The following is a 12,263-nucleotide window of genomic DNA, read 5'->3' as shown; positions in this document are numbered from 1 at the left end:
AGGATCACTCTTATTTCAAGAATGCTGGAAATCAGAATACATGCCCACAAGCTTTTGTATGGTTTGGAGCCCAGTAAGATATAGAGCACCATCTCCAGAGTCCATGGGTATAGCCTGTATAATGAAAAGCATAGACAAGGTGAGTATTATGTCTGTCCCAACTCAACTGCAACAGTTCTTTCCTTCAATTTACATACTATGTACACAGTGTTTAGTATAATAAACAGAAAGTCTTGTGTCAATTCCACCCTGGTATGCGAGATGTCCCCTTCTACAGATGGAACCACGCTAATCATGACTCCGTCTGCACTGCAGTGCTCCCACCGAGGCCCGCATATTGCAGCATCTGGGACGCGCATATGTGTGAGGTGCACACGCACCCCTTTCACTGCAATGGGAGCATCTCTGCACTCCTGTAGCGTAGCTAGATGCCGGATCGCCTAGCCACACTGGGAGTGGGCATTTGCGATGGAGCTGCATTAGATGAGTGCTCCTCAATCTGTACTTACTTCTCATTCAAACAACACACTCCTTCTAAAGGACTTTGTCCCAAACCCTCAAATTTTGCAAGAGCATTCTTTCCTGATCCTTCAAGAGTTCATTCATATGTTTAGTCAACATGGCAGCTTGGGTATAATAGGGAATGTAGTACAACTAGTACACCCTCCACTCAGCTAGCCAGTCTTTGACTAGCTTACAAATTAAGCATGTGCCATTATCAGACTGGATTTAATTGGGTGTATCACAGTGCAGCTGCATATCTTCCAACATTTTGATTGCTGCTTGTTGGTCAGCACTTGCAGTGGGATTTGCTTTGGCACCATCCATATTACCAGTCAGCTTCTTACTGCAGTTCAGCAGATGACATGTTTTACAATTCTCCACTATTTCTTTGGCCATCAGATGTGTTATTGTTATTGTTATACCTTAACTTTCTTCTTCCAAATAGTAAAGTTCTGTTTTCTTTAGTGGGATGACCTCTGCTGTTAAGTCTTGCACAAGGACATCTGCAATTGCATTGCCTTCTAGTCCAGTTTGGGCATTGGCATGACACACAGGCTGTCAGTGACAATGGTTCCAAATTTCTTCCCACAGCTTGGTCCCACCCCAGGTGACTTTGGCATGCACTTTTCAATTGTTCTGGTGCAATGTGGGCATCCATATAGTCAGTCCATGGAAAACAACCCAGCTGTCAATGTCAATGATCATGAGAGGGCCTTTGTTTTTTTCCCATCAGAATGACTACAGCATGTAACTCTGTATACTGACCCATTCCATCTTCACCTCTCTCGTCTATCGGTTCTTGGATGCTTCATGTGGAGACCACTGTTGCTGACCCATCTTTTTCTGTCAGTTGATAATCTGGCTCTGTTATCTGAATCTTGACCTCCTTTGATTTGTAGTGGAGGCAATTCAGTCTCTGCACTTTCAAAGTTCACCATTCTGGAAATGTGGCTGGTTATGTTGGCAGACTGTTCTTATGGTGACAGATTGTTGCTTGGTGATGCTTTAACATGTTGTAGTGCAGTGTATTCCACTAGCAAAGTATTCTCCAAAGGTGAGTACCTTGTCTGTGAGCATGGTAAAGCTTGAGCCAAAATCAAAAGGAATTTTCTGTTCACCACTGTGTGTGTTCTTCTACCACAGACTCCAAGACAAAAACATACTGTAGGCAGTTACTGTCATGTCCAGGAAGAATGGCTGATCTCCATGGCCCATAATGGCACATAACACCCTGGCACAGGGAGTTATGTGCCTTGATCCCTTGTTTTGCAGCTTGAACTGCACCTTCTTTCTCAGCTGTACACACAAATTCAGATTTTTTTTTTTGGTCAAATTATAGTAGGGGATGCATATGTCTTTAAGCACCCCTTCTCGGATGAGCTCCTCTGTGGTTTGCATTTTTTCTTAATGACCACCTTGGATGCACTATAGTTCAGTTTCATGGATTCTCTTTACCAGGGTATGTAAACTAATTCCCAAATAGCAATCCCACTATCAGTTTCACAGCAGAGGTTTTGATGGCTTTTACAGAGCAACCAGTCTTATAAGTGCTGAACAGACTGTCTATGGACTGAGCCTTCAATATGTCCTTTCCAGTTATATTATCTGGTAACTCAGAGACCAACACTTCAACACTGAACCATAAGCGGTGCCCAATTTTAATTCTGCAGTGAATATGGGCCACCCATAGCTTTTTATATATACCATCTACTACCACCCATCTGATTGTGTCATGATGTGATAGTAACAGTGATATCTCTGCCCTGTCACCAGGGCTGTGCATTGTGTGACTGTGCTATTCTCTTTCCCCTTTTCTTTTTAATTTAAAAATAGATGTCAGTCCGTGGCTTTCATGGCACATATGTCATATTTGATCACCTTCCTTGGAGGTTATGTCACCAGGTACCTACCTTTCTGTGAGAGGATAAGGTTTGACTCCTTCCAGGGGGTGGTGAGTGCTTGTGTAACCCCACCCTTCACTGACTCCGCTTCTCTCCACCCAATGTCCCGTAGTGCTATCTTTGCTTTCTCAAAATGTGAGGGTCACGAGGTAGCTGGGATGTATGGAATGGCTCTATCACTCACTTCCTCGTCAATGTCACTTCTAAATATGTATTCAGACAGAGCTGAGACAACACCCTTCTGCTTATGCTTCTCGTAACACTTTCCAATTCTGAAACAAATCTGTCTGTGGCAACTAATCTATCTCCTCCATAGGAACATCACCATTTAATGAATCAAAAAGCATTTGTTTCCCAGATATTTCTTAATGGACAACTTTGCCTGACTTTTGTGTAACCTGTCCCTGTTGTGTTCTGTCATCACCACCATCCACCCATTCACTGGTACCCCAGGTGGTGCACTACTTAATAAAAAGCTGGTGATGTGTGGTGTAATTTGTGCCCCATGATGACCTCTCTGCATCAACTGTGGATCGATATTTTGTTCATATATTGTTACATAATCACAGAGCTTTACAACATCAGTTTAAATTTTCTCATCAGTATTAATGCATGCCTCAGTGTCTGATTCATAGCTATATCACACTATCTGTATGTCTCGCTGTATGCTCCTGTGAGTGGGGGTCAACCCCCTCTTTTTCTCGTTTTTACAGCACACAGCTGAATCATGAAAAAACTCCTTGGTCTCTTTGACGTAACGTATTTTCAACATCATCATCATCATCATCATCATCATCATCATCATCATTATTCAATCCTGCCCAATCTTGTTGTGTAATCAGAGTAGGCACTCTGGCAGGCTGAATCTGTTTTTTTTTTCTTACTGCATTATTTACAAACTCCACTTGCTGTAATGTCTCAGAATTACATTACTGACTTCTGAGTCATTCTGTACTGTGTGTGTATGTGTGTGTGTGTGTGTGTGTGTGTGTGTGTGTGTGTGTGTGTGTGTGCATGTGTGCATGTGTCAGCTCATACTCAATATCAGTATCAGATTCACTGTCTAACTTATCCCATGTATTAGCAGTGTTTAAGGTACATACAGTATTTACACAACATCCATGTCGGGTTTCCTGTCACACCCTCTGCAACTGATTATTGTTTTCACACCATATTGCACAAACTACTGTTGCTACTCTCCCATACACACTGGGGTAAATTTACTAAGTTGATAGTTTTTTTTTAGAACTGGTGATGTTGCTCCTAGCAATCAATCAGATTCTACTTAACATTTATCTAGCTTCTTCTAGAAGATAATAGAATCTGATTGGTTGCTTTGGGTAACGTCACCAGTTCTAAAAAAGCTCACCCCTTAGTAAATTTACACCACTGTCTCAGTATAGCATTTATTTTACTGATAGAATAATTTTCAAGCCCCACTTCCTCTACTTTTGAAACCAGCTCATATTTGCAAATCATGCACATCATGTCCTTCCACGGATCAGGACTAATCAGCCATGATGGCATCTGCACACACTTTTTCTTACCACTGTTATACAGTTTCTTGAACATTTTAAACACCTTTTTGGCAGCCAAAATTTATTGGGGGTCTCCTTGTTGGCTCACCAAATGTTTTAGGTGAGTTTATAAGCTTGATGGACTCACAAATAATGAGGACCATACTGATATCGAAGTCAAATAGAAGCATTTTATTGAAACTAGATAAAAATAGATGTAAGTACTTAACTACGTTTGGTGTTCAATAAGATGGTCAATCAGGTAACTATTGGGGTCATTCCGAGTTGATCGCATGTTAGCTGTTTTTAGCAGCCATGAAAACTCATAGTCGCCGCCCACAGGAGAGTGTATTTTTGCTTTACAAGTGTTCGAACGCCTGTGCAGCCGAGCTCTGCAAAAACATTTTGTGCAGTTTCTGAGTAGGTCTGAACTTACTCAGTCGCTGTGATCACTTCAGCCTGTCTGGTCCCAGAATTGACGTCAGACACCCGCCCTGCAAACTCTTGGACATGCCTGCGTTTTCCAAACACTCCCAGAAAACGGTCAGTTGACACCCATAAACACCCTCTGCCTGTCAATCTCCTTGCGATCGGCTGTGCAAATAGATTCTTGTTAAATCCATCAGCCAGCAACGATCCGCTTTGTACCTGTACGAATTGCGGTGCATACGCATGCGCAGTAGTGACCTGATCGCTGCGCAGTGAAAAAAGGAACCCCATCTACTATAGGTTAGAAACCGGACAGGTCATTCATCCTGGCAGCTCTACAGTCAGTGTCTCACCCAGGAGTAAGGCTGGCTGGTCACTTCCTGCATCTTGCTCATATAGCAAAGCACAGATATGAGTTGCCAAATAAGATTATAAACATAAATGAAGCCTATGATTGATCCTTAACTACTGTATAGCATAAAGAGAGGTGAACCAACACCCTTAGTGGTGTTTACAATTCAAGATGTGATAATGTATATAAAACTTTCTAGTACTTTCCAGTAGTATGTTGCGAGGCAGAGATACAGTAGGAGCAGTACATGTACAGTAAACAAAAATATGTATGCCATCTTGTTTATCATTCTATTCCCCTACTGCAATACAGTATGTACAGTATGTGTATTGACACAAGGATAATTTAGTAATTGGTTGAGTTAGTTTCACAAAGATAGTATTGTAACATTTTTAAAATAAGCCTTAATAAAAAGAACTAACTGTAGTTAAATAGTTTATTCTCTCTTCCTGGAACACAACCATGCTGTTAAATCATTTTTAAAATTGCTATTTTAATGAAAAATCACAAGGAGTTTCCTTTCATTAATTACAGTATGTTATGTTAATTATGTGACTTTATTTCACACTCATTCTTATAACATGAAATGACCACCTGCAGAGAAAATTCAGAGGAGTAAAATGTCCTACAGCGTTAACCAATTATCTGCATAATATCAGATGCAGATTTCAGAAATAAAAAAAAGAATGATAATGAATGATACTGTGATTTATAAGTTACAGCAGATCTTATCACAGGTAGCACACACTAATGAAACACACAGCAGTAAAACATGAGGGGGTGAAGGCCTTTAATATATCTACAGATGTCTAACAGTTTTATCGCCACTGATTTATAAAACATTTTTACAATGTACTTTTCTTTTTTTCACCTTTTCTTACAGTTATGGGGGGTCATTCTGACACGATCACACACTGCATATCTACGCAGCCGTGCGATTGGGTCAGAAATGCACATGCGCAGCGGGCGCATTGCGCAGGCACGCCATTGCCTGGTGACAGCCACCACCAGCGAGTGATGCCGCGAACTAAGAAAGCGGTCGCAGCGGCGACCGCAAGAAGATTGACAGGAGGAAGACATTCTGGTGCGCAAACTGACCATTTTCTGGAAGTGGTGCGGCGAACGCAGGCGTGTCCAGGCGTTTGGAGTGCGGATGTCTGACGTCAATTCCGGGACCTGCATTGCTGGATCGATCGCACAGGGTAGGTAACTCTTACCCTGGCCTACTTCTACACAAAATGTTTTTTTTTGCATAGCAGGTCTGCACAAGCGTTCACAGCCTTGCTATGCAAAAAAGCCCTCCCCCATAGGTGTCGTCTAGTTGATCGCATGGGCAGCAAAAAGTTGCTACGTGCTGTCAACTCGGAATGACCCCCATAGTTCCTAGATTCCAAATAGTAAAAATGACTTAAACAGGTAAAAAAAATTATATATTCCTGAATTTAAGAACCAAATAAGAACATCAATGGAATGAGTAGGGCAAGGTCATGTAGGTCAAAAATTACAAGAGTTACTGTAAATAATATTAAAACACACTCAAAGTGCCATATCAAAATACAGTATGTTTATTTGTAAAGTATGTTGCATGCTTGCAACCAATACATATATATTAAATAAATGTGAAAGTTATTGCTATTTTTGTAGAGAAAATCAACAATTTATGTGTCTGTGGACTGCATGAAGGGCCTTATTCAGGATGGTTACCAAACCAAAAAAGTTAGCAACTGGGTAAAACTATGGGGGGTAATTCTGAGTTGATCGCAGCAGCAAGTTTGTTAGCAATTGGGCAAAACCATGTGCACTGCAGGTGTGACAGATATAACATTTGCAGAGAGAGTTAGATTTGGGTGGGTTATTTTGTTTCTGTGCAGGGTAAATACTGGCTGCTTTATTTTTACACTGCAATTTAGATTTAAGTTTGAATGCACCCCACCCAAATATAACTCTCTCTGCACATGTTATATCTGCCCCCCCAGCAGTGCACATGGGCCCTCATTCCAGGTTGTTCGCTCGCAAGCTGCTTTTAGCAGCTTTACACACGCTAAGCCACCGCCTACTGGGAGTGAATCTTAGCTTCTTAAAATTGCGAACGAAAGATTCTCAAAATTGCGATTACACACCTCTTATCAGTTTCTGAGTAGCTCGAGACTTACTCGGCATCTGCGATCAGTTCAGTGCTTGTCGTTCCTGGTTTGACGTCATAAACACACCCAGCGTTCGCCCAGACACTCCTCCGTTTCTTCAGCCACTCCCGCGTTTTTCCCAGAAACGGTAGCGTTTTTCCGCACACACCCATAAAACGGCCAGTTTCCGCCCAGAAACACCCACTTCCTGTCAATCACATTACGATCACCAGAACGAAGAAAAAACCGTGAGTAAAAAACCTAACTGCATAGCAAATTTACTTGCGCAGTCGCACTGCAGACATTGCGCATGCGCACTAAGCGAAAAATCGCTGCGATGCGAAAAAATTTACTGAGCGAACAACTCGGAATGACCCCCATGGTTTTGCCCAACTGCTAAAAAAATTCCTGCTACGATCAACTTGGAATTACCCCATATGTTTCATGGCAAGTGGGGCAGATATAACATGTGCAGAGAGATTTAGATTTGGGTGGGGTGTGTTCAAACTGATATCTAAATTGCAGTGTAAAAATAAAGCAGCCAGTATATACTATGCACAGAAATAATATACACCACCCAAATCTAAATCTCTTTGCACGTTATATCTGCCTCACATGCAGTGCAACATGGTTTTGCCCAGTTGCTAACTTTATTTTTTTGCTAACAAACCTGAATAACCCCCAAAGTACTTAGAATTCTGTAATATTCGTAAAAGTAGTTTAAAGTTTTATCTAACAGAGAAGAGGTAAATAAGCACAACAGTTTAGCTATCGCATTGCAGTTAAATGTGTTATAGCAGTAGTTCCCAATCTTGGTCCTGAAGGCACACTAACAGTCAAGGTTTTAAGGATATACATGCTTGAGCACAGATGGTTAATTCAAAATAACTGAGGTACTACTTAAGTCACCTGTGTTTAAGTATGGCAATCCTTAAAACCAGGACTGTTAGTGTGCCTTGAGGACCAAGATTGGAAAACACTGTTTTAGTGTATAGTGACAGCTGCTGGTTGAGTATTAATTGGAAGGATGCACTGTAGGAATGGGATGCGATCATGAGACCACCTGTCGGGATCCCGGCAGTCACAATGCTGACGCCAGAATCCCAACAGGCTGTTAAATCCTGCCTCTGGAATACCTGCTCCACAGGCTTTTCTCTCTCTATCCATGACACCCATAGAGGGAGAATAGATCCTGTGGCGAGCACAGCGAGCAACCGTGCCTGCTGCGAGCCAGCAAGGGGCTGTTTAGCGCTCACCCCACTGGGTTACTGCTGTCGGGGTCATCACAGCCGGGATCCTGGCCACCGGTAAAACATATGTACTCCGTAGGAACAGTAGATTGTGGTGTCTTTATGTTTAATTGTTGTAGGGTTTTTTTGTTGTTGCTGTAGTATACTTTCTCAATTAGAATCTTTATGTTATACTTTACAGTTTATCTGTACAGTAAACAGGTCACAGTAAAGTGTATCACACAATAGTCCCTGTGCGTTTAATGCCTAAACAAATAATCCTAATGCATTACAAATGCTAGTGTTCCTAGGACTCACACATATTGATTTACTGCTGAAATCTCTGAGGAAGTTTAAGTGGTCCTTAGCTGTCCTTAATCATAAAGGAATAAAGTTTGTAAGACAAACATTAAAAAAAAGAAATAAAGTTTTACCCCCAGAAGACCAAAAGGTATAAGAAATAACACATCATGGATCTAAACTTGCATATTTATGCAAAGATATGGTTAAGGCCTGGGCAAGGCTTCTCTGCTTGGGGTAAAATTAGACATGTGCGGTGGACACGTTTTGGGTTTTGAGTTTTGTGTTTTTGTTTTTGATCTGGATCTCCACTCGTGTTTTGGATCTAGATTGGTTTTGCCAAAACCACCCTTTCGGGTTTTGGTTTTGGTTCTGGATGATTACTGAAAAAAACATAAAAACAGCTACAATCACAGAATTTGGGGGTAATTTTGATCCTACGGTATTATTAACCTCAATAACATTCATTTCCACTAATTTCCAGTCAATTCTGAACACCTTACAATATTGTTTTTAGGCCAAAAGGTTGCACTGAGGTCGCTAGATGACTAAGCTAAGCAACACAAGTGGGCAGCACAAACACCTACCCCATCTAGGAGTGGCACTGCAGTGGCAGACAAAATGGCACTTTTAAAAACTAGGCCCCAAATAGCACATAATGCAAATAATAAAAATAAGAGGTGCAAGATGGAATTGTCCTTGGGCCCTCAAATCCACCATTATGTTGTATAAACAGGACATGCACACTTTAACAAACCAATCATTACAGTGACAGTGTCTGTCACACGACTGTGGCTGAAATGATTGGTTTGCTTGGGCCCCCACAAAAAAAGTAGCAATTAATACCCCCACCAAAAAAGAAGCAATTAATCTCTCCTTGCACAAATTGGCTCTACAGAGACAAGATGTCGTCCTCATCCTCATCCTCTGATTACTTACTCATTTCAGTGTGTACATCCTCCTCCTCACAGAGTAATAATTTGTCCCCACTGGAATCCACCATCACAGGTCCCTGTGTACTGTAGGCAATAGCTGGTAAAGATCTTCCCAGAGGAATTTATCATTCATTTTGATGAACATCATCTTCTCCACATTTTGTGAAAGTAACCTCCTATGCTGATCGCTGACAAAGTTACTAGCTGCACTAAACACTCTTTTGGAGTACACACTGGAGGTGGCAACTTAGGTAAAATAAAGCCAGTTTGTGCAAGGGCCTCCAAATTGCCTCTTTATCCTGCCAGTATACATACAGACTGTCTGACATGCCTGCCTGGATGCTGTCACCATTATAATCCTTCACCATTCTTTCAATGGTAACAGCATCATATGCAGTGGCAGTAGACATGTCAGTAATCGTTGACAGGTCCTACAGTCCAGACCAGATGTCAACACTTGCTCCTGACTGCCCTCTATCACCGCCAGTGGGTGGGCTAGGAAATTTTATTATTTTCCTCGCAGCCTGAGTTGTAGGAGAAAATGAAGGAGGAGCTGTTGATGGGTCATGTTCTGCTTGAGCTGACAATTTTCTCACCAGCAGGTCTTTGCACCTCTGCAGACTTGTGTCTGATGGAAAGAGAGTTACAACATGGGCTTTAAACCTAGGATCGAGCATGGTGGCCAAAATGTAGTGCTCTAATTTCAACAGATTGACCACCCTTGAATCCTGGCAAAGCGAATGAAGGGCTCCATCCACAAGTACCACATATTTTGCTGAATTGCTCCTTTTTAGCTCCTCCTTCAATTTCTCCAGCTGCTTCTGCAAAATCCTGATGAAGGGAATGACCTGACTCAAACTGGCAGTGTCTGAACTGACATCATGTGTGGCAAGTTTTAAATGTTGGAGAACATTGCACAACACAGAAATCATTCTCCACTGCACCTGAGTCAGGTGCATTCCCCCTCCTATGCCTATATCATAGGTGGATGTATAGGCTTGAATAGCCTTTTGCTCCTCCATCCTCTGAAGCATATAGAGTGTTCTAAACCACCTCATTACCACCTCTTGCTTCAGGTGATGGCAGGGCAGGTTCAGGAGTGCTGGTGCTTCAGTCTTTGGCACGCAGTGGATGAATGTTGAAAGTGGCCCAAAATATTTCAGGCCACCGACAACATCTCCTGCATGCCCCTGTCATTTTTCAAGAAATTCTGAACCACCAAATAAATTGTATTTGCAAAACATGGGACGTGCTGGAATTTGCCCAGATGTAATGCACGCACAATATTGATGACATTGTCCGATATCACAAATTCCCAGGAGAGTCAAAGTGGGGTAAGCCACTGTGTGATGATGCCCTTCAGTTTCCGTAAGAAGTTAACAGCAGTGTGCTTCTTACAGAAACCAGTGATACACAGCATAGCCTGCTTAGGAACGAGTTGGCATTTGTGAGATGCTACTACTGGTGCCGCTGCTGTTGTTGCTGCGGTGGGCAATACATCTATCAGTGGGCTGTCATAGTCATGTAGTCATTAGTGTGCCCTGTTAAACTTGTCCACATGTCCATGGTTAAGTGGACATTGGGTACAACTGCATTTTTCAGGACACTGAGGACACTTTTCTTAATGTCCCTGTATAGTCTGGGAATCGCTTTCCTAGTGAAGTGGAATCTAGATTGTTTTTGGTACCAGGGACACAGTACATCCAACAACTGTCTAAATCCCACTGCAAAAATTGAGGATACCAAACACACCTCTAACACCAGCATAGTTGTTATGGCCTCAGTAATCTGCTTTGTAACAGGGTGATTGCTGTCATATTTTATCTTCCTCACAAAGGACCGTTGAACAGTCAATTGCTTAGTTGAAGTAGTATAAGTGGTCTTCTGACTTCCCCTCTGGGATGATGATCGACTCCCAGCAGCAACAACAGCAGCAGCATCAGTAGGCGTACCACTCAAGGATCCTGAGGAGGAATCCCAGTTAGGAGAGGACTCGTCAGCCATGCCAGTGACATGGCCTGCAGGACTACAGACGTTCCTAAATGAGGAGGAAATTGATATTGAGCGAGTTGGTGGATTGGCTTGCAATAGCTTGAGTACAAGAGGAAGAAGGGATTTAGGTGTCAGTGGACTGCAGGACTACTTACCTTCCTGACTGAGGAGGAAATTGACATTGAGGGAGTGGATGGTGTGGCTTGCAGGAGCTTGGGTACAACAGAATTTAGGTGTCTGAACAATTTGGACAGAGATTTGGTAGAATGGAAGAGGCGCTCCTGATGGGTGGATATACCTGCTGCCTCTCTCTTGCACTGCTGGATTAATCCCAGAAGATAATCCAAAAAAGATAAAACTGAGTTCGGAGTGTGGGTGCAGGGAGTTGGCGCTGGAAGGGGTGGGGAAGGAAGCTGAAGCCGACGCGTTTCGAGAAGACTCTCTTTATCAAGGCTAGATAAAGAGAGTCTTCTCGAAACGCGTCGGTTGGGAGGAGGATCTTGGTCTACCTAGCTTGGAAGTTCTGCCCGACCGGGAAAAGGTACGACCTTCTTGAATTTTTTGAAGTTCTTTTGGTACCGGGCCATGTGAGCTTCATGAAAGGTCCTACCCATTTTCCCTGTCTAGCGGTTCCCCCCTCGAGGCCAACACTCCCCTCGTGTGTTTTTTCATTGTTTTTACTCATTTGTTTTTATCCAATAAACCCCTTTTTATACATGGGAGGCTGAATAAGCATGCTGATTGGATAAAAGAAACCTTGATGTGCAGACTGAATACACCCTCTACAGTGAGTACCGGTACGCAGCACAGCTTGCAAAGATACCTTGATATGTTTATATCCACACTCTTTATTTTAAGTTAGGTACGCTGAAAATTCCAGCACCATTTTCTAAAGAAACCCTTATGTGTTTCCAACCCTTCTCACTTTTGTAAGTGAGGTATGATCCATCTACCCAAGATCCCTCCCTATTCAAAAAAGTG

Source organism: Pseudophryne corroboree, chromosome 7, assembly GCF_028390025.1.
Source record: "Pseudophryne corroboree isolate aPseCor3 chromosome 7, aPseCor3.hap2, whole genome shotgun sequence".
Taxonomy (NCBI): domain Eukaryota; kingdom Metazoa; phylum Chordata; class Amphibia; order Anura; family Myobatrachidae; genus Pseudophryne; species Pseudophryne corroboree.
The sequence above is the reverse complement of the archived record's forward strand: the minus strand, read 5'-3'. Positions refer to the sequence as shown.